Genomic DNA, 25,345 nt, shown 5'->3' with positions numbered 1-25,345 from the left:
TCACTGTGCCATTCCTGTAATGTCTCAATCAAATCACTTCATCAGACATAGTATATATCTATTTCTGCAAAACTATAAACGCAGATAGGCTTGATTATCTTTAATCTTAGAAGATGAATAGTATGGGGAATAAAACCCAAAATTACTAAGAATAAGGCTGAATTTTTTTTTTTGGCTTTTTTTTAAAAGATTTTATTTATTTATTTATGAGAGAGAGAGAGAGAGAGACAGACAGACAGACAGACAGACAGGAAGAGGGAGAAGCAGGCTCCATGCAGGGAGCCTAATGTGGGCCTCACTCCCGGGTCTCCAGGATCAGGCCATGGGCTGAAGGCAGCGCTAAACCACTGAACCCTTTTTTTGGCTTTTGTTAACAATCAATGAAAAATACTCTGAAATGATCCCAAGAGATGAATCAACATGTAAATACCGGATAATCATGATGTACCCAAAACTGTGCAAAGCATTGTTGTGGGATACAGTAGAAAGATAAGATACTGTCTCTAACTCAGGTAGTTTACAATCCAGTTGTAGAGATAAAATGATGAAGTCAAGAAATTAAGAATAGGGACTTGAGACAGGTCTGAAAGATTAGACAAAAGAATGATTTCCAAAGAAGATGCAGGTTAGATGATCCCTAGGGCTCAAGAAGAAAATAAAAGAATCTCTTTTTTAAAAAAGCTTTTTTAATTTATATTTTCATGTTTTTATAATATATAGAATATTTTATAAATAACTATAATACTAGGGGTATATATAGTAATTTTTCAAATGATAAAAAAGAACACGATCAAGACAGAGGATTAAGAGCTGAAACCTTCCTTGCAACCAATTTAGGAGACCTCTCCTCACTCTCATCCCTTCAAGTTAGAGACAAAGAGCTGGCTCCTCGACTGTGGAACCTCAAATTAGAAGTTGAGCTTTGCTATATTATTAGCCACTCTCCATCACTTTGGAGATAGAATTCTGAATTTCAAAAAGAAGGTTCTCTTACATCAAGTGTTTCCTCATGGAAATAAGTAATTGTGGGATCCCTGGGTGACTCAGCGGTTTAGCGCCTGCCTTTGGCCCAGGGTGCGATCCTGGAGACCCGGGATCGAATCCCAGGTCAGGCTCCTGGTGCATGGAGCCTGCTTCTCCCTCTGCCTATGTCTCTGCCTCTCTCTCTCTCTGTGTGACTATCATAAATAAATTTTTAAAAATTTTGAAAAAAAAAAAAGGAAATAAGTAATTGTCCTCTTGGCAATGGAACTGGGAGGAGAAAAATTTTTGAAAAGCCTCATAAATAGCTTTCTGTTAATTAATTTATTTTTTTTAAGATTTTATTTATTCATGAGAGACAGAGAGAGAGAGAGAGAGAGAGAGAAAGGCAGAGACATAGGCAGAGGGAGAAGCAGGCTCCATGCAGGGAGCCCGACGTGGGACTCGATCCCGAGTCTCTAGGATCAGGCCCTGGGGTGAAGGTAGTGCTAAACCCCTGAGCCACCCAGGCTGCCCAGCTTTCTGTTAATTTATTATTATTATTTTATTTTAGGCTTTCTGTTAACTTAATGACCAAACTTTGTAGAAAAGATTGCTGAAGTTGCATATATTAGTATCAATAAAGAAACTATTATGAATAGAGGAAAGAGAAAAAAAAAAAAAGAATGTGACACGACCCAACCCAACACAGCAAGGACTAAACTTGAGAAGGAGCTCGATAGTGCTGAACAAGCAATGTGGCAGTAACACCGTAAAGAAGATAAGCACTGTGCACTTGGACACATCTGCCTGGCAACTCCAAAAAGGAATGTCATGGGCAGCAGGAAAAGGGAAAAGGTGGCACTTAACTAAGCTAAGTGCTACCTTCATTTCTTACAGGACAGATTGCAAGATAAATGGTATTATGTCCAATTTTATAGATGAAGATCTTGAAATACAGAGAAACTCAGTAATGTGATCAAAGTGTACTTGTAGAACACAACAAAACTGGAGTTTAAATAATGATAATGAATGGTAACTAATGTTCACTGTGATGATTTCAGCTTCATACCTCCCCAAAAAAGATTCCACAGGTCAGACTAAGCAAAAACGATAGCAGGGGGTGGGGAGTGGGAGGTGGGGGTGTGTCTTCAGGAAGTGCAAGAAAAGGAAAGACAGGATGAATAAACAGAACAGGTGCTCTAGAATGATCTGACAGCTACATGATACATTTAGATGCAGGCAGCCCTGCTAAGAAACTGCTGGAGTAATTAGATCAACTACAAAATCCACATCGGCCCTACAATAACCACAGGAAGTTATAACAAAAGCGTAGTTCACTTGGCCTTTTTGAATCAATGATTTAAATGTTTTGGGTATTACTGTACTTTAATCTCCTCGTGGGGTAAGCAAAAGACGAATAGTTGATTTCAAAGCTTAAAACCACAAGTCCTTCCTCTAAGTTCTATAATTCAAAATGCTTTAAAAAAAAAAAAAAGATTTTGAGAGAGAGAGTGACAGAGACAGAGATGGAGATGGTGACTGAGAGAGCACAAGTGGGAGGAGAGGGAGAAATAGGCTCCCCACTGAGCAGGATGTGGTGCTCAATCATGACCTGAACCGAAAGCAGACAGCAGATGCTTAACCAACTGAGCCATCTAGGCATCCCCAAAACGGGTTTTTAACTAAAGGGATACAATGGTAGAAAAAGGACAACAGACTCACAGAAATATTCAGGTACAAAAGCTGTATGACTTTGGATGTATCACTTAACTCCTCAAGACCCCTGAGGAGGACAGAAAAGGGATTTCTTCACCTGGGATCATGAAATGACTTTAAGAATGAAACTGTCTTGAAACTGAATACAAACTTTTGTGTATATTTTTCTGGGAATTCACAGCTGCTATCATGATCTCAGAAAGACCCATAAGACACCTAAAAATTAAGAAACAGTGGTCTATGATGGTTGAGATTCTCTGCAGCTTTAGGAGTCTATAAGATTTGAGATGTGGAATACAGAAGTAGAGGTATTTACTGATTTCCATGTCATTTAATGTAGGTAATTTGCATATTATGATTATGGGTTTCCTAGTGCTTTATCTTAATCATTCTCTCCTGGTCAAAGCACAGCAGACAGGTTTCAGAATAAACTACTGAAAAACTTGAGTCTCAAGGTTTTCAATTAAGTCAACTATCACATTCCTTTAAGAGGATGGTTTTTACAGAAAGTACAAGTCTGAACTATGATTTTCTCAAGGTGAACAGGCTGAGTTAATGAGTCTGGCAGGAGAAATGAAAGGATTCACAAAACTAACTTGGAAGTTACCTCAGTTTCTGGAACAGAAATGCCTGGGAGATGGATTGTGTCTAAAATTTGGAACATTCTACAGTCAGATCGAACTACCCACAAGATCACACCTGGCACTAAATTAAACGACAACAGATTCTGTTTATTAATCATCTGGGAAAAAACAAACAAAAAATGTCAACAATACCAGTGTTTTTATGGCCTTGCAACAATCTGAAGGCTGGGCAACAAGAGAATGTCTGCCTGTAATTAGAAACACTCTCCTGCAGTAGTAGTAGTAGTAGTAGTAGGAGATTCTTCTGGGAGTTTACTCATTAAGAACCTAGTAAAGTGCCGATCATATGAGCAATTCATTTGTTCACGTGACTCCTGGTGAACCAAAAAAAGCAAATGGAACATAATATAGTTGGTAACAAACACAGTCAGTCTTTTAGTCTCGGCAAACTTTCCCCAAGTAAGTGCACCAAATCTTAACTCTCTGTCAGATTCGTAACCTGTTAGTGCATTATTCTGGCTCAGTAAGAATTAATTTTTCTCATTTGTATCCAGGGATTGCTACTAAGTACTGTTCATCCAAAAGGACAGTGATCAACACAGGCTTTGTGCCCTCCAACAATGCTCTGATTTACTAAAGAGTTGTGCTTTTGTAGGATTCTTTAACATTCAACCATCTTTTCAAAAAGGATTTACAATAAAGGTCTAGTGGGAGATTTTTTAAAAAGGGTATGAGACACAGATTATAGATGTTGGCTCCCAAGTAAATTAGTGTGGTAGGCAAAACATGAGTCTATATGTAACCACCACAAAAAGAGTGGCGTTTGGGGTGACGGGGAGGGCCTGATATTTTAAAGAATGAAAAAAGTCCCTTCCCATCGCCAGTGAGTAGGATGATAGAAAGGAAGTCAGAGGGGGGTCTAATGGAGGAGGGCACATTTGAGTTGAGCTTTAGAAGGAGATTGTGATCTGGTGATGTGATGCTGTGTGTATGCTGAGCCAAATGATATGGGACTGTGCAAGCCAGAACACTAGGGTGTGGGAGGAACTGGAAAAACACATTCTGTGCAGAGGGCAGAGACCTGAGTGAGAAGGTGAAGAACCCTATGGTGGCCATTCTCAGGCTTATATATTTAATGCCTTCTAATATATGGTGAGAAAAATACAAATTTTAATAAAATCTCAATACTGATCCAATACTGGTTTCCCATAATCCAAATTAATGTTATGCTAAACACAGTGCAGAGAGTAGTAATTTAGTTTACTGTTATTTACCTACGTGCTTCCCCAGGAGGTGGGTGGAGTAATAGCTGGTAAATACTGTATTGTCACCACTATTTTTTTTTTTTCAAATCTTCAAACATTTTTGTTTTGAAGAAGGAATAAGAACAGCTACCTTAGAAACTGGAGATACTCAGGCACTGATCTATTCATAGGGTTTCTACACAGCTGAAGAAGTTTACACCAAATAGACAAAAAATAGTACAGAAGATCCATATACAGAAAGATTTAGAAAAATCCATCCCTAGAAAGCAGATCATCTGGATGCAAAGATCCTGCTGAATACAGGAGAATCAATGGGAAGCAATGTGAAGTCTTCTGCTGAGCCAGATCCTGTAGTCTGAAAAAGTTCTTTCTCCTCCTGATTCACTGTTTGCCTCCAGTATGGGTTCAAAGAAAGGTGCTGATCATTTGGTTGTCAAAGTTCCCTTGATTTTTTGCTTTCTTGGCTTCCAGTAGAGCCAGCTCTTGCAGCTGTCTTTTACTCAGGACTTTGTGCTCCAGTTGTTTTTCAGTCGTTTTAGCATTGTGTGCAGGAGTCAGCAACCTCCCTAGCCTCAATCTCCTCTTCCTCCATATCCACAGTTGACACAGTATCAGAGCTGAACTTGCCCATGTCTTTAGTCTATTTGGTCATTATCACTTCTTAGGAGACTCTTGTTTCTGAGCATAAATATCAGTTTTCTAAAAACCTCAAACTTGACTACTGCTCCATTCACAGTAAAAGTCACAGGAGCATGCTTCCTGGGACTGGCAGAAGAGTGGCAGTCCACACTTTGCATATTTCTTCCTGTATTTTTTATTGCTCAATACCTTCAGGGCCTCTGAAGATACAGTTTCCTCATCTTCCCTGTTACAAAATTTGTGGGCATGTTTGTCAGTATCAATCACACAGAACCAATCTCAGGGCCTCATGGACAATTTCTCTGACAGGCCAGCACCAGGATCACCTGGCTGCACAGCCAGTGGTAGACAGAAAAACTCCTTGCCATTATCCTGGTCCCAAGCATCTATGAAGACTACTCCCTGGGACATTTCTTTAGGCACAGAGGAGCAAGCCCAAATAAAGAATAATGTATACTAGTTTCTTTTTAAAGAACATTTTCAGTTTTAAAAGGGGTAAAAGAGAAGACCCCCACAGACAGGGGCACCTGAGTGGCTCAGTTGGTTAAGTGTCAGATTCTTGATAGCTCAGGTCATGATCTCACAATCATGAGATGAAACCACCCCTACCCCTTTGTCAGGATCCATACTTGGTGGGTAATGTGTTTGAGATTCTATCTCTCCCTCTGTCCCTCCACCCCACTAACACTCTCTCTCTTAAAAAACAATAAAATCTTAAAAAAAAGACACCCCCCCCACACACAGACAAATTAGAGCCCTGGTTCTTGGATAGTCTCACTTAAGTGCAGGGCAGTAAGGGGGCTATGTTGAGGTCAAGACTGATCTGTACCTTTAAAATGAAAAATACCTTCAATACCCTTTAGTTCTAATAAAGTTAAAGGACATAACACATACACACTATAGTGGGAATTAGCAAATAGTTCTGCTTTTGGTTCAGATAGCATACTTGACTCATACACATAAATATTGGCAAGACTTTCAGCTCTGTCAAGTACTAATTCATTCATTTTCAGTGAAGTTATACCCTGATCCTCAAAGTACGAAAACACATAGCAATCCGGCTAATAACTGAACTTAATGGCTGACAAAAAACAAACAACAACAAATTGAGCAACTCTTGACTCAATAACCGAATAATCCATATCCATGAAGATGGATGGAATCCATGCCCCAAAATTTACTCTGAGATGTCAAATTACATATATTTTTTAAAGAAAACTTTAGAACTAGTTAAACTGATTAAATGGAAACATATAAAATTAATATAATCTATCATCTTCTCTGCCCAGAACAGGAAATGGAAAATACCAAATAAGGATACAGTGATCTACTTATTGAACAAAAACTTCATAATCACATTATGGCAAAATGATACACATAGCATTATTGTTTTACAAATCTTAAAGTTTATTTTAAAAATGTAAATTACAAAAACATGTAATTTCTCTACCATAAGAAATAATGTGAACTCTTTCCCTATTTTCCCCTTATTTCACTATATGAATTAGAAATAGAGATACCTATAAACTATAGGAGATAGGCTATCCTCAAAGGAATGTTTGAAGTTTATTTCTTTTCACATAAAAGCCCAACCTTTTCATCAACCTCCTACTGAGGACTGCCCAATATTCAAGAAATGAAGGGATTGTTTTATAATGACAAGCATTTTAAAATCCAATTACGGCCTTACAAAGATTCTGTCTCATTTCCCCATTGTGAATGAATGAGATTCTCTGGGACTAAGTCTTCTCTCTGAGAGCGTAGAATCATCAGGGAAGGAAAAGTTACTCCCATCATTTTTTTCTCCCTAGGAGATGAGTTAGAAATCTAGAATGCAGTTTGGTGATGGTGGGAACAATTTTGACCTCACTGATGGGTGAAGGAAACAGTCAAGCATTCTACCAAATACTTGGCCAGATTCCCTTTTCGCCTCAAAGGGAAGAATATTCAACAGGTCAGTCCATCAGCTTGGCTCCCAGCCATGGCAGGCACACAGCTGTAAAGGGATAAAAGGCCTTATTTTTCACTGCCCAGTTGCCTGGATAAAGTCAGTTTGGAGCCTATGTTATCAGAGTGACACCTAGAGCATTATCATTCAGTCTAAAGTCTAGCTTGCATTAATAAACTATTTTGTAGAGAATTCATCACAAAGCCATACTTGCTCTGAACCATGAAGCTGTAAATACTACTACTATACTGCTACTACAAAAACATGGTATCAAAATTCTTCTAAAATAGCTACTCATAGTGTTTTTTATACCTCATAAAAGCAGACACAGTATAATAGATCTTCTTATATCATCATGTTTCAGAGGCAAGAACTCTGGACTAGGAGCCAAAAGACATGAGTTGTGATTCTACTTCCATTGCATATTCATTGTGTAACACCCTTGATCAAGTCACATTATTCTTTAGGCTTTAAATTTCATGTCTATAACAGAGATAAATCCTGCTTTACCTACCTCAAGGAGCTACTATAAGTAGATGAAGCCTTTGCAAATATGAGAGTACTAGCCTTTCATTCTCTGTAAATAATCCAATCATTTAAGCCTCAAAAGAAACATTATTGCTTTCTAGTAGGCCATAATTCATGCAAAGAATATGAACTCAAAAATACATGACACACGTATTTAACTGTATGTACATATTATCTCTGAAAGAATACATTAAAAATGTATTTTCACTATACTTTTTGAATTTTGTGCAAAATGGAAAAAAAAATAAAAGATAATCCCAGCTTAAACTTATAAAGCGACACTTTTGAAAATACTTGGAATACATCTTCATGATTGAGGCACTACAGGCATCTGACGATACAGTCTGTATTTCTCTATTTTCTTTCTCTTCTGCAGTCTATTTCAAAGGGACAGCGGGGACAGAGGAGGGAGGTATGAGAAATCTATACTCTCTGAGACATGGCAATTAGCAATCTGGCCCTCTTAAGAGCTCCAGAGTGGTAGTTCTATTCTAAGAAAAGCACATTAACCATTTTATGGTTTAGTTTTCCCCAAATGGTCAACTCTTTGGGAGTATTAGAGTGAGAGGTGAAATCAAAACTCTTCGAAAGACACGGTATGAGTAAGGAACAGAATATCAACTTTTATATGGCATCCTTTATATTCTTTATTTGTCATCTCAGTTGATTTGGAACAGCTAAATGCAGGTCCAAATTTGTCAAAGCAATAGCTACTACAGCCAAATGCAAAGTGGGAAATTAAAATAGAAAATTTACAGGCATTTGACTTAATACTATTAATGTTTATACCCAGTAAATCTGGAATGATTCTGTCAATGTAGCTCAGTACCTCTATTCTGACTTAAGTTACTTCTATACTTTTGAAAAGATAAAACAAAAAAATGCATTTAATTACAAGATGCATAAAAGGGCCCCAAAATGAGATATAATTTCTTATGCACCATACCCAAATATCTAAAAATATCCCATTTCTTCCATACCAACCAGTGGCTAGTGCACTGTTTACTTTAATTGGCCTAAAGAGAAGCAAATAGCGCTGAGCAGCCAGCATGCGCAGAACTGTATAACCCAATGCAAGTGACTAGTGCTTCTCAAGAGACGAGCTGTGATTCGGGGACTGGCCTTCCATCTGAGTTAAGAGAATAACTGGGTAATTCTGAAGGATGTGTAAGTTCTGAAGCAGGAGCCAGTAGAAGGACAAACATGAAGTTAGATGAGAGAGATAAAGACCATATGAATATGGAAATGATAAGTTACAACAGAAGTACAACAGTACCTCATACCTCAGCATCAATGGACTTGAAAAGTGCCAGAGAAGCAGCAAATAGTTTTACACAAATAGTCTCTTCTTGAAAGAGAGTCCTGTCAAAAAACTGAATGGGCAAAAGTAATCCCTACTGAACAACAGCAGAAATGGAGAAAGGTAAACATAAAATAGCAGGCTAATATAAAAAGAAAATCTGAATACAGTTAAAGATAATGACAAATACAGCTATCAGAACCTGTAGAAACTCCTGTACATAGTCCTGACCAAAAGCTTTAAAGGATATTATGTCCTAAAGCTCACAAAATCATCAGAAGGTCAAAGAATTAAAAGCATAATTTAGCAAAACATCCGAGAGATTTTCAAATTTGGGGAACTTCTTCCATACTCCTCACGACAGTCTGAGGCACTGCAGACTGAACACCACTGAGGTAGTCCAAAACTACTTCCCCAACTACCCCTGTACCATTTGCCACCCCCCTCACTTAAGTCCAAAATGGGGAAGTCATCTGCTCAATGTCACCGAATCATCTGCTAGCTGAATGAAAATCTTAAGGCTCCATATAAATGCTATCAAGTCCAGGAAAAAATGAAATCTGTGTGAAAACTGAACTGGGAAAACCTAGCATACCTGAGCATTGTTTTGAGATTTGAAAACACAGCTGTAAAACAAATATAATCCTTCAAATATCAAAAACAAAACCAGCACCCCAACACAAGAACCCAAACTCTTTTAGCCTCTTATAACTCCGTTCTAAACCCCAAATCTAAAATCTTCCGTCATGTCACATCTAGAAAAGGTTTCTGCCTCCAGTGAAACAATACTTAATGACCATTTTCAGGAGATAGTCTGTAGTCAAACTGTCACATAAAAAAGATGGTATGTATTTAATACCTGTCTCATGGTCATAGGCCTTTTACTTAATGTTAAGTAAATCTTCTGGTTCCCTATCAGCTCTAACCATTTATCTACTTGATAATTTCTCCACTTTATATTCTCCTACCTGGCATCTAACTTCTTTTGAATGACAACAAAACTATGTATTAAAAGTTAGCAAGCCTACAGGAATATTCTGGTTAACTGGCCATTGGACGGGATGCCCGAGTGGCTTAGCAGTTAAGTGTCTGCCTTTGGCTCAGGGCGTGATCCCAGGTCCTGGGATAGAGTCTCGCATCAGGCTCTCTGCAGGGAGCCTGCTTCTCCCTCTGCCTATGTCTCTGCCTCTCTCTGTGTGTCTCTCATGAATAAATAAAATCTTTAAAAAAAAAAAAAGGAACTGATCATTGGGTAATCCTTAATGACTGGTACTGATGTGTGATACAAAAGCCTGTTGGTTACTAACAGCAAACTGGACAGGTACTTGTTAGCTTGGTAAACTGATGCTGAATCAGGGTTCATTCTAGTCCTCTGGTCCCCTTCTTCCTCCAAAAAAAAAAAAAAAAAAAAAAAAGACTGGTAACTTCTCTCAAGAAAGAGAAAATGTAAGCCTCAGTGCTGAAATGTACACTTTAAAATGGTAAATTTTGTGTTATGAATATTCATCATAAAACACCAATAAAAGAAAGAAGTAGGCCTCAATTTGAGATCTGAAGCCTTAACTACTCAATAGAAATTCTGGACTGTTTGCTACTATCCTCAATCCTCTTCAAACACACTTTATAAGTACACAGAAAGTTGGGGAAATCTTACATGCTATGGTTCACAGATCAAAACAGGAACTAGACAAAGAAATCATAAAATTAAGTAATCAGGCTGACAGCCCCATACATAGATCTATAGGCTCTGTGTACTGTTAATGAGATCTGTTCTCTTGTTTTAATTTGTCCACTAGGCTCCTGGCTTAGAAATGAACCACAAACTCTGATCATCATCTCTCTCCTGTTGGAGGTTCAGTGTACATAATCTCCAGAGTCTTAAATGATGGATCAGATGCTCCAACAAACAAATGAACATCTCATAATAAGAAAAGAAAAGCTGATATATGCACAGATGAAATAACTACTACCAGAAACTGGATATGCAACCATGATTCTTTAACATAGTGGTCTACATCTGGATTGATCATATTTCTAGGTGACAATGTTTCACTCTCCAGTCTGGGCTGAAGAAGGACCATAAGAGGGGACTGATAACTAAGACCAACTATGTCAAGATAAGGTAAGACTGTAGTCCACCTATGCTAAACATGACATAGTTGTTATTTCAGGAAATCTTTGCCCAAGAAAGACCAACTGTAAATCAATGAATAACTTCATTGTTTGATTCAGGGAATTCCCAATACATTAATTTATTACAGTGAAGAGTCTTCTCACCTGAGCAAACAACTTCCTTATTTAACATGTTTATGTATTGGGCTCCTGGGTGGCTCAGTGGTTGAACTCTGCCTTTGGCTCACTCAGTTCATGATCCTGGGGTCCTGGGATCAAGTTGTGAATCAGGCTCCATGCAGGGAGCCTGCTTCTCCCTCTGCCTATGTCTCTGTATCTCATGAATAAATAAATAAAATCTTTTAAAAAGCATATTTATGTGTTATATTTACGTATCATGGATTGCTTTAAGATCTTTACTTTTAAAAGCATATTTATGTGTTATATTTACGTATCATGGATTGCTTTAAGATCTTTACGATCTCTGCCTCTCTCTCTCTCTTTCTCTCTCTCATGAATAAATAAAATCTTAAAAAATAAATAAATAAAAATAAAAGACGTTTGAAGCCACTTGATCTCAGACTTCAAAGTCATCTAAATATCCCAATTTTGACTTCTTCCTGTCAAGGTATTATTCTCCTTTCTATATTAAGCTCTAATAAATTCAGCTTTGCTTTATTAACAGATTGGTGAAATTTAGGAAAGTATACCAGGGTCCAAAGGAGATGACTACACTGGAAAAACTTAACTGACATATTTTAAAAACTGAATCTTCTGGTGTATACAAACATTAGTAATGTACGTAATGTAAACTAATAAAATCTTTAGAAGTTTCCCACATTTTTTTTTAAAGATTTTATTTATTTATTCATGATAGAGAGAGAGAGAGAGAGAGAGAGAGGCAGAGACACAGGCACAGGGTTCCATGCAAGGAGCCCGACGCGGTATTCGATCCCAGGTCTCCAGGATCGCGCCCTGGGCCAAAGGCAGGCACCAAACCGCTGCGCCACCCAGGGATTCCCCCCCACATTTTTTTCTTACTTAGATAACATCAATCTAGAGTTGACAGAATGAGGTACTACTAAGTATATGTCAACAATCACCACTGTATTAAACTATAAATGCTGAAATGATTATCAATTAAACACTTTGGGAAATATTGATAGATTTTTTTGATAGATTTTTTTAATATTGATAGATTAATGTAAACATTAATAAAGATGCAATATTTTACAAGAATTGTTCATAATCTCCAAATCACATCTTTGCATTTTTAAAGTGGTAATTTTCTATTATAAAATTATTTGAAAAAGAAAAAATAAATAAAATGATTTGACTCTGAAACCAAAGTGCAAAGAACAAAAGACCAAGAAAATACTTTTAATGGTACTCCAATAGAGCCAATGATCCCCATATGACCTGAATAAGTCCCAACTCCCAACGCTTCAGTTGGAATACATGGAAAACTACAAAGCAACATATTTTGACTCCAAGTGGTTGCCTATCAAATATCATTCCAGGGAATCCCCGGGTGGCTCAGCAGTTTGGCGCCTGCCTTTGGCCCAGGACGCGATACTGGAGTCTTCGGGATCGAGTCCCATGTCAGGCTCCTGGCGTGGAGCCTGCTTCTCCCTCTACCTGTGTCTCTGCCTCTCTCTCTCTTTCTCTCTCTCTCTCATGAATAAATAAAATCTTTTAAAAAAATCATTCCATAAAACAATACTACCTTTCTGAGGAAGGGGAAATACTGTTACAGAGAGTCGTCAAAGTAAAGAAAGGGAGTCATTTGCTGGGAGAAGTGAAAGGAGATATGTGGAACAGTTGCAGGTCCTTTTAGAATTACTGTTTTAAAACACTTCATAAGGTATGTCAATGGCTTAAATGTGCATTACTTCTCATGTAAAGAACATTCACCTCAAGTAATGGAAACAAAGGACATTCCCAGCTATTTCTTTTTTTTTTTTTTTTTTAAGATTTTATTTATTATTCATGAGAGAGACACAGAGAGAGGCAGAGACATAGGCAGAGGGAGAAGCAGGCCCCCTGCAGTAAGACCGATGTGGGACTCGATCCCAGGACCCTGGAACCATGACCTGAGCTGAAGGCAGACTCTCAACCACTGAGCCACACAGGTGCCCCATTCCCAGCTATTTCTTAGCACTAATTACTATACAGTCTGTAGGACTGGTTATGCAGCACAGACTTTGGAGAGAACTGGGATGAAATTTAGGTTCTCTCAGGTACTAGCTGGACTAATTATCTAACTTTTGTAAGCCTAAAGTTCCTTATCTATAAATGGGAGTGAGTATTTATTACATATGTAGGAATGAGTAAGGCAAAACATATTAAAGCACCTATGATTGCTCACTGTAAGCATACAATAAATATTATACTTCTAGAAGAGTGTTAACGTTGTACTGCCCTAACTCCAAAATGAATCAATAAATCAATCTTAAAAGTAAGGAAATAAGGACACCTGGGTGGCTCAGCGGTTGAGTATCTGCCTTTGGCTCAGGGCATGGTCCCAGGGTCCCGCATCAGGTCCTGCATTGGGCTCCCTGCGTGGAGCCTGCTCCTCCCTCTGCCTGTGTCTCTGCCTCTCTCTCTGTGTATCTTATGAATAAATAAATTCTTTAAAAAAAAAAAGTAAGGAAATAAAATAAATAGAGGTTTTCTTTTTAAACCTCAACTCCAGGATTAAGTTTATAAATCTGTAGACTCTTACCTACAGGAAGGCAACTTCAATTTAAATAGTTCAATTATGGGGATTCCTGGGTGGCTCAGCTGTTTGGTGCCTGCCTTAGGCCCAGGATGTGATTCTGGAGTCCTGGGAACTAGTCTCGTGTCGGGCTCCTTGCGTGGGGCCTGCTTCTCCCTCTGCCTATGTCTCTGCCTCTCTCTCTGTGTCTCTCATGAATAAATAAATAAAATCTTTAAAATAAATAGATAGTTCAATTACGTTAGAATAAAGTGTAGTAAAGGCATAAATTAATTTAGGAAATTATGGTCGAAAAATCTTATCCCAATGGAAAGAACAGTTTTAAAGGACTTCATCAAGTTTGCTTATTAGCCCAAATAAGTGTGGAATTTCTGCCTGCCTCTTACCCTCATCTCTCCATCTAGTATCCATAAACAAATCCAGATGTGATACCTATTTTGAATTTCATTTAGGCTGTTTCCAAGTAAATATCAGAGGATTAAACAGTTTTGATTTTGTTCACTCAAGTTTTAAGGCTCTTAAGAGCCTTTATATTTATTTATTTATTTTTATTTATTTTTTTTAAAATTATTTATTTATGATAGTCACAGAGAGAGAGAGAGAGAGAGAGAGAGGCAGAGACACAGGCAGAGGGAGAAGCAGGCTCCATGAATCGGGAGCCCGACGTGGGATTCGATCCTGGGTTTCCAGGATCGCGCCCTGGGCCAAAGGCAGGCGCTAAACCGCTGCGCCACCCAGGGATCCCAAGAGCCTTTATATTTAAATCCAACTGTTAAGATCCAGTTATCTTTGAATATGCAAATAGACCAAGGCTAATAGCCATCTAAAAATCATTTTTTTCAATCACTTGGGAAATGTTTCTAGCCCACCATTGGCAGTCAATGCACTTCTCGTATCACATCAAACTCAAGTTGATTCATTCTGTGAAAATAAATCTTACTTGTGGCCAACTGGTCTTTTAAATAAGCAAGGTCAATGACTTTGACAATTCAATTTAAACGTATTGCATTCATCTGGGTTTATTATTTCAAATCACTTGACAGCCACCTGTAAACAGGTAGCATAAATCAGTGCAAAAGAGGTCCAGAGGTACACTACCATAATTCTTCCAAATACACTCTTACAACAGTATCTTTAAAATTTTGATGATCACAATTATTCTTCAGAGAATATTGGGAAATTTAACGTCTAAAATCCAGGGCTTTGATTAAAGGTCTATGAATCATTAAATGGTCTACACCAGAAATAGAGCAGATAAAGATCCACGACTGGAGGAAATTTTCTGTTTCAAAAATATTATTTTAAATTCTAACATGTGATACAAATGAAATGCCTCATGGACTACAGAAAGAGGACAGACCGAATAACCTAAGTAAGCCACAAAAAACAGGCAAACATTTCCCAAGAGAAATCTTACAACATCACTTTTCCAAGAGAAATCTTATATCATAGAACTTGACTGGGGAAAGGCTCTCTGTATTAGGTGAATATATTCAATTTATATACCTATTCAGAAGCAAGAGATGATAACTAATAACGGAAAACATATTTTTGTTTTAATTTTAAAAGGAAAAAAGAAGGGATCCCTGGGTGGCGCAGCAGTTTGGCGCCTGCCTTTGGCCCAGGGCGCGATCCTGTAGACCCGGGATCGAATCCCACGTCGGGCTCCCGGTGCATGGAGCCTGCTTCTCCCTCTGCCTGTGTCTCTGCCTCTCTCTCTATCTCTCTGTGACTATCATAAATAAATAAAAATTTAAAAAAAGGAAAAAAGAAGATGGAAATAGGATGGTTAGTAGAAAGTCAATTTTGGGTTGCTTTTTCTCTAAAAATCTTGCTTCTGGTGCCAAGTAATTTTTTTTTTTAACCCATCTACCTGGATTTTCTATGTTCCTTATTTTTACCTCAGTATGCAAGAAAAAAGCTTCAAGTATTTATTTATTTATTTTTAAAGATTTATTTATTTATTTATGATAGACACAGAGAGAGAGGCAGAGACACAGGAGGAGGGAGAAGCAGGCTCCATGCCGGGAGCCCGACGTGGGACTCGATCCCGGGACTCCAGGATCGCACCCTGGGCCAAAGGCAGGCGCCAAACCGCTGGGCCACCCAGGAATCCCCAAGCTTCAAGTATTTAAATGAGACCTACCCTTTCTATAATACATACTAAATAAAATCCACAAAATAAAACATTGTGAATTAAAATATACACGTTTTAGTTGTGAACAGTACTGTACACTCTGTATATGTCTACTCTGCGTCATTTGTCTGATTAAGAATAACACAAAAAATGGAAATAATAAAAAAGAATCTTGTAACACCATAAATGTTGATAGATAATTATGCCATTAACATAAGGAATTAAAAAAAAAAAACATAAGGAATTCAGACCCATATACACAAACCAATTTATATAATCCATGATGGATTTTAAAATAAAAATAAAAATAAAATAAAAACGTAGGACATACTAAGATACCTTAGAATATTTTATTTAATTAAGTAACTTACTAAAAACCTTTAGCTGTTACTTTAATGTTTAAACTTTATCTGAAAATTAGCAAATACACAGGGGCACACGGCTGGCTCAGCCAAAGAAGCGTGCAACTCTTGGTCTTGGGGTTCTGAGTTTGAGCCCCAAGTTGGATTTTGACATTGCTTAAAAATAAAATCTTTTTTAAAAATGAGCAAATACACATTTTAAAATATAAATATGGGATAATTTTGGCCTAAGAGCAAGTTAATGAAGTTTCAGAAGAGTATGCATTAATACCTCCTTTCTTTCCAAAAGGTCTTCCACTGAATAAATTATCTCATTATCCATGACTTATCAAAATAATTTATTCAACTGGTTACTAAAATTATCCCTGCTTTCCAGACAAAGCAACAGTGTATAAGAATGGGAAGCTGGCTTCTCTGGTTTAAATCAGTCTCTTGGGGCACCTGGGTGGCTCAGTCAGTTTAGTTTCTAACTCTTGATTTCAGCTCAGGCCATGACCTCAGGGTCATGAGATCAGTCCTTGTTGGGCTCTGTGCTCAGTGTGGAGTCTGCTGAAGATTCTCTCTCCCTCCCCATCCTGGTTCTTGCACTCTCAAAAGATAAGATAGAGTCTCTTACTGGTTCATTTTGGGGCCATTAAAAATTTCTAAGTTTTTCTGATTTTACTTTGTTCCCCTGCCCTCTTAGGGGTAGTGCCTCAATTAAAAATAAACACAAGAGGGGGATCCCTGGGTGGCGCAGCGGTTTAGTGCCTGCCTTTGGCCCAGGGCGCAATCCTGGAGACCCGGGATCGAATCCACGTCAGGCTCCCAGTGCATGGAGCCTGCTTCTCCCTCTGCCTATGTTGTCTCTGCCTCTCTCTCTCTCTCTCTCTCTCTCTCTCTCTCTGTGTGTGTGTGTGTGTGTGTGTGTGACTATTATAAATAAATTTTTTAAAAATTAAAAAAAAATAAATAAACACAAGAGGGATGCCTGGGTGACTCAGTGGTTGACCATCTGCCTTTGGCTCAGGTTGTGATCCCAGGATCCTGGGATCAAGTCCTCCATCAGGTTCCCTGTGAGGAGCCTGCTTCTCCCTCTGCCTGTGTCTCTTGCATCTCTCTGTGTCTCTCATGAATAAATAAATAAAATCTTAAAAAAATAAAAAACAAGAAAATTCCTATAAATGTAAGTTATCTTTTCAAGTTATCTTTTCCTTGTTTCACTAATACCTTAATAGAATTATACATAAGTCTCAGAAACACAAAAACAGAAAAGATAAGCAGCAGATTCTTTTTCCAGAGATGACTAATCATCCTTGCCTTAGAATTTAAGATTAAGTAGATCTAGTTTACATCATTAACTGCCACCAAAATAGATCAGACAAAAGTATCATGCATCTGCGTGTTGGCTTAAGGCTACAGTTTCTACTTATGACAAAATTCAAATTTTTTTTTTTCATATTCAGCTTTCTTTTTTCACATAGTAAGGAAAGTAACTGACTGGGTAAGACTATGAAATTGTTAATTCATAAATTTTTTTTTTTTTTATGATAGTCACAGAGAGATAGAGAGAGAGGCAGAGACACAGGCAGAGGGAGAAGCAGGCTCCATGCACCGGGAGCCCGACGTGGGATTCGATCCCGGGTCTACAGGATCGCGCCCTGGGCCAAAGGCAGGCGCCAAACCGCTGCACCACCCAGGGATCCCTGAAATTGTTAATTCAATTCCTATTCTACCAGTTAATTTATGCTATGATTTGGGAGAAGCCAATCATTAATCTCATCTTTTGCCATTAGAATTCTCTGAATCTGAACTATGGTGAAAAGAGAAAAACACATTTTTTTCAAACATTTCCCCTATAAAAAATAATAGACTCATACCTTTCTGAAGTCCTCTGACAATTTTGATAGTATAACTACCAACTCACAACAGCTTACATCTGAAAAATATTCACTTCTAAATAGAGGGATCATTTAAATTGTCTCTGATACAAAAAGTTGCGTTCTTATGAGATGTATTGATTTAATCTACTGATGACAGCTTAAACTTACATTTTCAGAACACAAGAGTAACTAATAATTCAGGATGAAAGATTCCAATCCTTAAAGTCAATATTCAGGATCAGTCTCTGAATGAGAACTTGACTCACAGCAATCCTTGGAGCTGCTCCTCCATTCTAAAAATATCTGCCACAGGGCACCTTATTCATTCTGAACTGAATAAGAATTTCAAATCTATGTTCTAATTCTTACTTGGTGCAACCATGACATCACAAAATAGGCAATGGCACAAATAATTTTGCTACAGTAATTTGGCTACAAGTTTTGACTATCCTGAAATTCTGCCTTTAAACATTAAAATCCTAATGAAGTAAGTTCTTGGCTAATCACAAAACATTCACACCCTCTCTGGCAGTATTTTTCTTTATAAGATAATTGAGGGCAGTGAGGCACCTGGGTGGCTCAGTGAGTTGGTCCTTGGACTCTTGGTTTTGGCTCAGTTCGTGATCTCAGGGTTGTGGCATGGAGCTCCATGATGGGCTCTGTGCTCACTGCAGAGTCTGCTTGAGATTCTTTCCCTCTCCCTCTGCCCCTCCTCTGCCTGCCTGTCTCCCTCCCTCTCTCTAATAAAATAAATGATCTTTTTTTAAAAAAAAAAAAAAAGATGACTGAAGGCAGTTTCAGGACGGCAGTGATCACAGTTTGAACCATCGCAATACCAGGCACATACTAGCATTCTATATACATTTTTTATTTGGTTGACAGAAACTCTATCTGATCTCTAGGCTTCCAAAGGCAAGCCCTCAATCACTGGGGTCACAAGGAAATAAACAGCTACTCCCCAACTTCTTCCTTTTGAGTCTATTTTTCAGGCTTCTTAACTTTAACATCAATTCTCTAACACAGCACCAAATTAAAACCAAAACTATGCAATGGCTTCAAGCTGGACAGGACAAGATATTACTAAAGAGATCAAAGAGCACCACTCAGAGAAAATGAAGCTATTTTGGTTTCTCAATGGAAAAGCACTAGGAGAGAGAAGAAAAAGGTTATCAAGAATTACACTTCTGGAGTTCCTCTGCACATGTCTGAAGGAATTCATCACCATCATTTATTTAAATCCAATTCTCGGGCAGCCCCAGTGGTGCAGCGGTTTAGTGCCGCCTGCAGCCTAAGGCGTGATCCTGGAGACCCTGGATCGAGTCCCACATCAGGCTCCCTGCATGGAGCCTGCTTCTCCCTCTGCCTGTGTCTCTGCCTCTCTCTCTCTCTCTCTCTCTGCATCTCTATGAATTTAAAAAAAAAAAATCCAATTCTCCTGGCAGAAACTGCTCAAGCTTCAAATGAAGCTTTTAGAACTAACTGACCAAGAAAAAAAAATCCCATATGAATAAACACCAATGGGTTAGATCTGAATGGAAAAAAAGACAACTTCTGATAAGCTGACTTACATCATGAGGATGTTATCTTTTTAAACTTTCCCCCTCATATACATCCTTTTAAAAATTTCTAAGGCAGCCCTGGTGGCCCAGAGGTTTAGCGCCGCCTTCAGCCCAGGGTGTGATACTGGAGATCCAGGATCAAGTCCCACGTCAGGCTCCCTGGATGGTACCTGCTTCTCCATCTGCCTGTGTCTCTGCCTCTCACTCTCTGTGTCTGTCATGAATAAATGAATAAAATCTTTAAAAAAATAAAAATAAAGAGCAAAATGTGATTATGTCCCCAAGACAACAAATGGAAAAATAATTCAGAAGAGAAATCATAGGAAAGCCATCTCCTAAACAGAAAGAAAAACCCCTCTCCTTAGTTTCTCAACAGCTGCTTAAGGAAAGGAAAAGAAAGCCTGCTAGCTCCTACTGAGTCTAACAAATCTGTACCTCTGTTCTTCACCAATTCCAGTCAGTTTTCACAATCTGAGTGCCCCAGAAGTCTAAGTCAATAAAGATTCTGTGTAAAATTTTAAATGCTCTTTATCCAAGTAAAATTTGCTAAGTGAAAGAATAAAAAGGAACCTGACTCTTTGTAAAAGGAAATACAAACAGTGGTACTGCTTCCATCTAATTGTCTCAAACCACTACAGATATTCAATTTGTATGGTTATTTTTAAGATTTTACTTATTTATTCACGACACACACACACACACACAGAGAGAGAGAGAGAGAGAGAGAGAGAGAGAGAGAGAGAGAGAGGCAGAGACACAGGCAGAGGGAGAAGCAGGCTCCACGCAGGGAGCCCAACATGGGATTCGATCCCGGGTTTCCAGGATCATGCCCTGGGCCAAAGGCAGCGCTAAATCGCTGAGCCACTGGGCTGCCCCAGATATTCAATTTGTTATGTGAGTAGCAATTTTGTTTTGTGAGAAATGAAACTGTAAATTATACTTTTGTTCTACAGAAAGTAGAAAACTTTCCTTAAAATATAAGGGAGAAAGGAGATAAAAGCCAGAAGAATCTATGTTTAAGGCTTAATTTTTAAAAAAGCATAAGAGGGGGGAATCCCTGGATGGCTCAGTGGTTTAGTGCCTGCCTTCAGCCCAGGGTGTGATCCTGGAGACTCGGAAATGAGTTCTGCGTTGGGCTCCCTGCATGGAGCCTGCTTCTCCCTCTGCCTGTGTCTCTGCCTCTCAATCTCAATCGTGCGCTCTCTCTCTCTCTCTCTCTCATGAATAAATAAAATCTTTTAAAAAAAAAAAAAAAGCTGCCTTGATGTTACTGGGCCAAACAGTTGTAAGCAGGCATTTAACTTTTTATATAAACACAAAAATTATAAAGAGAGGTTAAGTATGCTAACTAACCTTCAATGACAGGATAGTACTGCACAATAAAGAATGGTCCCCACTGACTGCCCAAAGTATTCCTACTGAAAAACACTGACTTTAACCATGTTCCTATTAGCACGTCACAAGGTAAAATATATATAGATTCTTATTCTAAAATATTTAAATATAAGGCATCTGCCTTACCAACAAAATATTCCACTATATGCAAATTAAAAATATAATTTCCCCAAATTTTGTTTGAAAAATCACACATGACATTATATATTCAAATTTTAGAAATAGCATCAAATATTTAAAGAGATATTTATTTTTTCAGTTATTTGTCATTTAGTTTGAACCAGGCTTATAATTCTGAGCTTTAAGCATTTTTTTGACAGACCAGGCAATAACATTTACAAGCACTTCTCTGTAATGCTGAAATGTAATATTTTCTTTTGTATCTTTTTTTTTTTAAGATTTTTTTATTTATTCATGAGAGACACAGAGAGAGAGAGAGGCAGAAGACAGGGGCAGAAGGAGAAGCAGGCTGCCCAGAGGGAGCCCAAGGCAGGATTCGATCCCCAGACCCAGGATCATGCCCTGAGTCAAAGCAGATGTTCAATCGCTGAGACATCCCGGTGACCCTCTTTTGAATTTTTAGAAAGTATAATTTCATCAGCTGCCTCAAAATACAAGCATAGTATCTATCTCTAATAAAGGATTAAACTGTATTACAGAGATGCCTGGGTAGCGCTGTCAGTTAAGCATCCAACTCTTTTTTTTTTCTTTTTTTTTTTAAGCATCCAACTCTTGATTTCTGCTCAGGTTGTGGCCTCACCATCATGAGATCATGCCGAGTCAGCCTGCACACTCAACACGGAGTCTGTTTCAGGTCTCTCTCTCTCTCTCTCCCTCCACCTCTCCCCCAACCCTGCCTGCACACATGCTTGCTCTCTCTCTAAAATGAGTGAATAAATTTAAAAATCCTTTAACTGTATTATACTTTTCTGTGGAGGGTGAAATTTTATCTATTCCATTTTTTATTCATGTGCCTAGTATAGCTAGTACACAGTAGGGCTTATGTTTGTTTCAAGAATAACTAAACAAGGTTACTGAAAACTAAAAAACTACATGATAAAACCTGGGGATCCCTGAGTGGCTCAGTGGTTTAGTGCCTGCCTTCAGCCCAGGGCGTGGTCCTGGGGTCCTGGGATCCAGTCCCACATCAGGCTCCCTGCATGGAGCCTGTTTCTCCCTCTGCATCTCTCTCGCGCGCTCTCTCTCTCTCTCTCTCCCGAGTCTCTCATGAGTAAATAAATAAAATCTTCAAAAAAGAAAAAGAAAAAGAAAGCCTACCTGTGTGCCTTTATTTTCCAGAGAATTAGCTAATTTTATACTGAAAAGGCTTAATAGTAATTTTATACAATTGAGAAACATATGGATGAAGGTCACAATGAATTAAATGACTGTTCTAGCAGAGAACAAAGAGCAGGAAGAGGGCACTTATTTGGAAAACATACACCTAGTCAACAAAGGACAAAATACACAGAAGTGAGAGCAGGAAGGACAGCAATTGGTTCCTTCTATTTGTCGTGTTCTAAACTTTTTCCATCACACAGAACTACAAATTTTAGCCCACCTTCCAACACTTATACCCACACCTAGGATCAATATTTGTGAATTATTTTCCTTCCAGATATTTGGTCAGGGAGGAAGGTGTGAGATTATTATTCAGAGAACATACAGCTGTGGAGGAGTACTAGCACTGCAAGGGGTACTAAACTGACTGTACTAATTGTGTCCTAAAAAGTAAATCCTTTCCTTTCTTATAATAGTCATTCAAAAGCTTTTTTCTGAAGATGGGTAAGAAATTCCATCAAGTTTTGAGTATGTGTTTTTATAATATGGCCAACGTTAAAGCTGGTGGGAAAAAGAGCTGCAAGACTCAACTGATAGGATACCATGATGTCCTGGAATCTTAATATATCTTGGCCAATATGCTGACTTAAAAAGATAAGCACATGGGGAGCAGCGGCTCTGCTTCATGCCAGGCAATGTCTCCACAGGGTGTGGGTTTCCTAGTGTAACAGCAGTTATACCATATGGTGCTGCTTTTATTGGCATGGGCAGGATAGAAGCTGCCAAAAATCCAATGTGCTATTTTGGGCCATGAAACGTGATAATTCCCAAATTTAAAACATTAAGAATTGTTTAACCAAAAAAGATCTTTTTTAAGATTTCAAATATTGGACTTTTGTAATTCAAGGCTCAACTGGGTAACAGCTCTCAGTCCTTGAAATCAGACAAAGACACAAACAAAAGTCAACAGTTGGGGAATAAGCTTGGCAGCTATTCTCTGAAAATAACATTTTTAAAGGATTTAACAGAAACTCTATAGTTATACTATAAATATAAGGGTACAATGTGTAGCTTTTGAAATACTACATTTTGAAAACAACAAATAAGGGCAGTGATGTGAGAAGGTTAAAGACAGTTCATCAATACAATGGATTCTATATTTCTCTCTAGCCACTTCTACAAGTTTTAGCACAGTAACACACCTCCAACTACTCAAATAAGATGATCTAATGTTTGAAGTCAGAACAAGCCTAGAGATACTCATGTTGAATCCAACAAACTATTTAACCCTTACAAGTGCAACCGTAGTTTGGAATAATTGGGTCCAGGATTTAAAAAAAAAAAAAAAAAAAAAGAACTTCAAATGCTATATTGAGGCTGGTAATATTAATTTCAGAAAGGCAATTTTTGAGCTTCCACACTTGTGTCAATGCTAGCCTTTTCCCCAAGCCTGTTCCTTTCTCCTGAATTAGGTTAATTATAGGTAATAAAAATAGCTTTTCGTTTGCCCTGAAATAAAATGGGTTTTATGAACTGCTTTACATAAGGCAAAAAATTTTAAGATAAGGACTAAGCTGAATCTAAAATTACAAGTAGGGGCAGCCTAGGTGGCTCAGCGGTTTAGCGCTGCCTTCAGCCCAGGGCCTGATCCTGGAGACCCTGAATCAAGTCCCACATCAGGCTCCCTGCATGGAGCCTGATTCTCCCTCTGCCTGTGTCTCTGCCTCTCTCTCTGTGTCTCTTATGAATAAATAAATAAAATCTTTATTAAAAAAATTTAAAATAAAAATAAAATTACAAGTGAAAACTCCATTTTCCTGCCCACCCAACATATTCCATAACAATAAACACAAATTATTAAGATTTGTGATTAGGTGATTTGGATTAAGGTGAACTGTAAATGCAAGTAACATTCACCAAAAAAGAGCTCTGGTCTAGCCAACCCAAATATGTAGAAACATTCGTACAAGCAACTAAGGTTCTCAAAATGCATCAACACCAGCATCTGCAAATTCTTAGGCCCTCAACCTTAGATCTACTAAATCTGTCTTCTAATGAAGCTTCCAGGTGATTCAATGGATGCTCAAGTTTAAGAACCACTAAGGATTTTTGATATAAGAAAAGGTTTGCAGGGGCATCTGGGTGGCCTAGCCGTTTAAGCATCTGACTCTTGGTTTCAGTTGAGGTAGTGATCTCAGGATTGTGAGATCGAGCAGTCAGGCTCCACACTCGGTGGGGAATCTACTGAAGATTCTTTCCCTCTCCTGCTGCCCCTTTTCTCCATGCATTCTCTTTCTCTTCATCTTTCAAATAAATATATCTAAAAAAAAAAAAAAAAGAGAGAGAGACAAAGTATGCCAAACACAGATTATTATTGCTGAAAAGCAATTTAACAATTTTTGCTTGCTGTTATACTTGCTGTTATAATTTCCTGAGACTATTAATGCCTAGAACTTATATTAATCAGAAGCTGATGACAAGAAGAAATAAGAAATTCCTTTGAGTGCTCCATCTTTTTTTTTATTATTATTTTAAAAATTTCTACACCCAAGGTGAGGCTCGAACTCACAACCCTGATATCCCATCCAGAGCCACATGCTCTACCTACTGAACCAGCCAAGTGCCCCCCCCTTTTTTAATTAAAAAAGACCAACTTTAAAGTGGAGTTGGTCAATTTGTGTATAGGTGTGTGTGTTGATGGTCAGTGGATTGCCTTTAAATGTTATACTAAAGGCTATAATGATGTTATATGGTTGTTTTCAAATGTATGAGGTGAATCATGTACCAGAGACTTATTGGAGAAGAAGAGGAGGAAAGAGAAGATATCTCTTTAGAATATTTGTTTTCAGGGCACATGGTTGGCTCAGTCAGTAGAGCATATGACTCTTGATTTCAGGGTTGTGAGTTCAAGCCCCACACTGGGTGCGGAGCCTACTTAAAATAAAATAAAAGATTTAAAAATAAAATACTTTTTT

The 25,345-nt window shown here is 38.2% G+C and overlaps 1 protein-coding gene and 1 pseudogene across 1 annotated transcript in view; both read right to left on the bottom strand.

The window, feature by feature from the left end:
• The window catches only part of GLG1 (golgi glycoprotein 1), a 149,003-nt gene that overhangs the window by 61,907 nt on the left and 61,751 nt on the right, over window positions 1–25,345 (bottom strand). The gene's annotated exons all lie outside the window — the stretch shown is intronic.
• On the bottom strand, window positions 4,934–8,694 carry LOC112915884 (STING ER exit protein pseudogene; annotated as a pseudogene).

Source organism: Vulpes vulpes, chromosome 12, assembly GCF_048418805.1.
Source record: "Vulpes vulpes isolate BD-2025 chromosome 12, VulVul3, whole genome shotgun sequence".
NCBI lineage: Eukaryota > Metazoa > Chordata > Mammalia > Carnivora > Canidae > Vulpes > Vulpes vulpes.
This window is presented reverse-complemented; position numbering and strand designations above follow the sequence as displayed.